The sequence below is a fragment of the Clarias gariepinus genome, chromosome 27 (genome assembly GCF_024256425.1).
Source record: "Clarias gariepinus isolate MV-2021 ecotype Netherlands chromosome 27, CGAR_prim_01v2, whole genome shotgun sequence".
In the NCBI taxonomy this organism is placed as follows: Eukaryota; Metazoa; Chordata; class Actinopteri; order Siluriformes; family Clariidae; genus Clarias; species Clarias gariepinus.
The window spans coordinates 82,501-87,500 of NC_071126.1; the positions used below are offsets into that span (position 1 = coordinate 82,501).

Below are 5,000 nucleotides of genomic sequence, written 5' to 3' on the forward strand. Positions count from 1 at the left end.
CGCTTTGGGCTGCATTCCCAAACAACCCGACTCCGAGAAGTCCGCGCCCCGGCGGGGCGGGGGCCGTTACCGGCCTCACACCGTCCACGGGCTGAGCCTCCATCAGAAGGACTCAGGCCCCCGGCCCGCGCCGGGCGATGCGGACTTCCGTACGCCACATTTCCCCGCGCCCGCCAGGGGACGGGGGATTTGGCGCTGGGCTCTTCCCTCTTCGCTCGCCGCTACTGAGGGAATCCTTGTTAGTTTCTTTTCCTCCGCTTAGTAATATGCTTAAATTCAGCGGGTCGTCTCGTCTGATCTGAGGTCGCGTTCGGATGTGTGTTCTCCCCTCTCCACGGAGGTGGAGGAGGAGGAGAAGGTGAGCCCCCCCTCTCTCCCTCGCTCCCTTCCACTCTCTCCTCAGAGAGAGCGGGGGGAGTGATGAGGAAGGGAGAAGGGCGTCTCGGAGAGCGCCGTCCGACCCCCGGCCTCCCCGCCCGCCGACCGCCTGCACTGCGCCCACTGCCCCACCGGCTTTTCGCGCGGCCCCGGCCTGCGGAGGCGTGACGCGGGCAGTCGAAGTGGAAGGGAACCACCGACAGCCGCGCACGACGACCGCAGGGCACGGAAACCGTTTCCGGCCGGAGGGGTTTTGAGTCGTGGACACGGAGGGGAGAGCGACACGAGGCGCCAGGGGAAAGACGAGTCTGCACTTAGGAGGACGAAGGCCCCTAAGGGCCTGCGAGAACCTCCAGCCGCGGACCGAAGTCCGATAGATGGGAATAGCGACCCTCAGACAGGCGTAGCCCCGGGAGGGACCCGGGGCCGCAATGTGCGTTCGAAGTGTCGATGATCAATGTGTCCTGCAATTCACATTAGTTCTCGCAGCTGGCTGCGTTCTTCATCGACGCACGAGCCGAGTGATCCACCGCTAAGAGTTGTCATTTTTGGTTTTTTTAGGTAAGCCATCGTCCAGCAGAGAATGCAACACAGTGTGTGTTAAAAACCCGAGAGGGAGAGGAGGGTCAGCGCATGGCTGCATGGCTTAATCTTTGAGACAAGCATATGTTACTGGCAGGATCAACCAGGTAGCGACGCGTGTGTTTGTGGGGTAGGGGAGAGGCGCCGCCCGGCGAAGGGGGCTCCCTCCCCGAGGCACAGCTGCGCGCGCACGCTTTCCTTCCATCCCTCCTTCCGGAGGGCGTTCGTTTTCGGCGTGAGCCATAACCGGGGAAAACTGTGATCTTTCCTCCGCGGAAGGGCGCGTGGCCTTCCCCCCCGCCCGAACCTCCGCGCCCGGCCCGGGGGGGCCGGGGACGACGGGGAGGGCTAAGGGGGGCTGCGCGGCCCGTCCGGGAGCGTTCTCGGACCGACTGAGCGAGCGAGATGAGGACCGGCCGTCTACGACTCCCTATGATGAGGCACCAGGGCGGGGGAGGCGGAAGAGACTCGACGCTATTCCCCCCGGTACTGAGAGGCGAACCCGCAAGGGCGGGGAGGAACTGCCGTGCCCATAGCGGCCCTCGGCGGGCCGGGCAGGCGCCTACCCCTGGCGGGTCTCGTGTTCCGATCTACCAGTGCTTTTAAGGGAAAAAGCGAGAAAAACGGAGAAAATTCGAAAAAGTGACGAAAAAGGGGAAAAAGCATGGAAAAGGGGCTGAAAAGCCCGCACCCGTAGCTTCCTGGGCGGCCCGGGGGCCGTGCGGGGGCTTGGCGGTCCGTTTACCATAGCCCCAGGTGCTTGGACCCCTGTAATTGCTACTGTCTCCTGAAAATCTGACCATACCCTTCTGGTCACCCTACGGCGCAGCGATACCTCCACACCGCGGTCGAGGCGGGACTCATGCCCGGGAAGAGGCCTCGGGGTCGGACACGAGCCGGGGAGCGATAGGCCTGGATCTGCCACCCCGGCGTAAAAAGTGGGACTTAGAAAAATTTTTGGACTTAGAAAAATTTTCGACAAGGGAGATCCTCCTGGAGGAATCGGGCCTCAGGCCGACGAGGAGCACTCTCGTCGGACACTTTCGGCCGGCACCCGCGATCACAGCCCTGGAGGTGGACTTAGAAAAATTTTCACTCTGCACTCACAGGCCGAATCCTCATGGAGGAATCGGCCTCTAGCCCAGCACAGGCACCTCTGGTCGGCCACGCTATGCGCCCACACCCGCGATCACATCCCTGGAGGTATTATTTTTTGGACTTTGAAAATTTTTTCACTCTGCACACACAGGCCGAATCCTCATGGAGGAATCGGCCTCTAGCCCAGCGCAGGCACCTCTGGTCGGCCACGCTATGCGCCCACACCCGCGATCACATCCCTGGAGGTATTATTTTTTGGACTTTGAAAATTTTTTCACTCTGCACACACAGGCCGAATCCTCATGGAGGAATCGGCCTCTAGCCCAGCGCAGGCACCTCTGGTCGGCCACGCTATGCGCCCACACCCGCGATCACATCCCTGGAGGTATTATTTTTTGGACTTTGAAAATTTTTTCACTCTGCACTCACAGGCCGAATCCTCATGGAGGAATCGGCCTCTAGCCCAGCACATGCACCTCTGGTCGGCCACGCTATGCGCCCACACCCGCGGTCACACTCCTGGAGGTCCGAATTTTTTTTTCTTTTCTTTTCTTTTCAGGCCGAATCCTCCTGGAGGAATTGCATTCTCCCCGACCCCAGGCACCATCGGCGGGCACCCCCCACCCGCGACCACGCCACCTGGAGGTCAGATTTTCGAAAAATTTTCTTTCGCCTTTATCTCGGAAACGGCCAATTCCGCCTGGGAAAAAACGATTTTGGCCGGCCCTAGGCACTCCCCACGGCCACTTTGGGCCTCCCCCCGCTGCCCATGGGGCTTCTGGGAACCGGGGGGGGGGGCCCCGACTTCGGACGGCCGTATCTCGGCCACCGTTGGTCCGATCGGCTCCAAATTTCGCAGGGGAGTCCATGGGGAGGCCCCGGACCCGATGCCACATACCCCGGGGCCGACGCCCCCCGCCGGCGCCCCCTGGAGGATGGGAGTCTGTTACATCTCCTGGGGCTATGGGAAATTTTCTGGCTCTCAGCTCACATGCAGGCTGAATCCTCCTGGAGGAATTGCATTCTCCCCGACCCCAGGCACCCTCGGCGGGCACCCCCACCCGCGACCACGCCACCTGGAGGTCAGATTTTCGAAAAATTTTCTTTCGCCTATATCTCGGAAACGGCCAATTCCGCCTGGGAAAAAACGATTTTGGCCGGCCCTAGGCACTCCCCACGGCCACTTTGGGCCTCCCCCCGCTGCCCATGGGGCTTCTGGGAACCGGGGGGGGGGCCCCCGACTTCGGACGGCCGTATCTCGGCCACCGTTGGTCCGATCGGCTCCAAATTTCGCAGGGGAGTCCATGGGGAGGCCCCGGACCCGATGCCACATGCCCCGGGGCCGACATCCCCCGCCGGCGCCCCCTGGAGGATGGGGGTCCGTTACATCTCCTGGGGCTATGGGAATTTTTCTGGCTCTCAGCTCAGGTGCAGGCTGAATCCTCCTGGAGGAATTGGATTCTCCCCGAAGCCAGGCACCTCAGGTCAGCCATGTAGGTGCCCCCCACTGCGCTCACACTTGTAGAGGTCATGATTTGGGGGATTTTGAATTTTTCTGGGTCTCTGAACATTTTGGGGAAAATATTCACACTCTGCACGCGCAGGCCAAATCATCATGGAGGAATCGGCCTCCAGCCCAGCACAAGCACCTCAGGTCGGACACAGTAGGTGCCTGCACTGGGCTCACACCCATGGAGGTCATGATTTGGGGGATTTTGAATTTTTCTGGGTCTCTGAACATTTTGGGGAAAATATTCACACTCTGCAGGCGCAGGCCAAATCATCATGGAGGAATTGGCCTCTAGCCCAGCACAAGCACCTCAGGTCGGACACACTATGTGCCTGCACTGGGCTCACACCCATGGAGGTCATGATTTTTAGGACATTGATTTATTTTGGGACCCTGAACATTTTGGGGAAAATATTCACACTCTGCACGCGCAGGCCAAATCATCATGGAGGAATGGGCCTCTAGCCCAGCACAAGCACCTCAGGTCGGACACACCATGTGCCTACACTGGGCTCACACCCATGGAGGTCATGATTTTGGGGATTTTGAATTTTTTTGGGTCTCTGATCATTTCTGGGACTTAGAAAAAGTTTGGGACTTAGAAAAATTTCCACACTTGGAAAAAGTTGGGGACTTAGAAAAATTTTCACTCTGCACTCACAGGCCAAATCATCATGGAGGAATGGGGCTCTAGCCCAGCACAGGCACCTCAGGTCGGACACACTATGTGCCTACACTGGGCTCACACCCATGGAGGTCATGATTTTTGGGACTTAGAAAAAAAATGGGACTTTGAAAAATTATCACACTTGGAAAAAGTTGGGGACTTTGAAAAATTTCCACACTTAGAAAAAGTTGGGGACTTAGAAAAAATTTCACTCAGCACTAACAGGCCAAATCATCATGGAGGAATGGGCCTCTAGCCCAGCACAAGCACCTCAGGTCGGACACACTATGTGCCTACACTGGGCTCACACCCATGGAGGTCATGATTTTTGGGACTTTGAAAAAAAATGGGACTTAGAAAAATTTCCACACTTAGAAAAAGTTGGGGACATAGAAAAATTTCTGGACTTAGAAAAATTTCCACACTTAGAAAAATTTTGGGACTTAGAAAAATTTTTACTAGGCACACACAGGCCAAATCATCATGGAGGAATCAGCCTTTAGCCCAGCACAGGCACCTCAGGTCGGACACACCATGTGCATACACTGGGCTCACACCCATGGAGGTCATGATTTTTGGGACTTAGAAAAAAATTGGGACTTTGAAAAAATTATCACACTTAGAAAAAGTTGGGGACTTAGAAAAATTTCCACACTTAGAAAAAATTCCACACTTAGAAAAATTTTCACTAGGCACACACAGGCCAAATCATCATGGAGGAATGGGCCTCTAGCCCAGCACAAGCACATCAGGTCGGACACACTA

At 57.2% G+C, this 5,000-nt stretch overlaps 2 non-coding genes across 2 annotated transcripts in view; both read right to left on the reverse strand.

Moving 5' to 3' along the window:
* Positions 1-307, reverse strand: part of LOC128515413 (28S ribosomal RNA) — a 4,151-nt gene extending 3,844 nt beyond the window's left edge. The window contains exon 1 of the ribosomal RNA XR_008356626.1: positions 1-307. This exon is cut by the window's left edge and continues 3,844 nt beyond it. This is a non-coding gene — a ribosomal RNA (28S ribosomal RNA).
* Positions 308-765: 458 nt separating this feature from the next.
* On the reverse strand, positions 766-919 carry LOC128515441 (5.8S ribosomal RNA). The gene has a single exon (XR_008356649.1). It is a non-coding gene; the product is annotated as a 5.8S ribosomal RNA (ribosomal RNA).
* Positions 920-5,000: the final 4,081 nt, after the last annotated feature.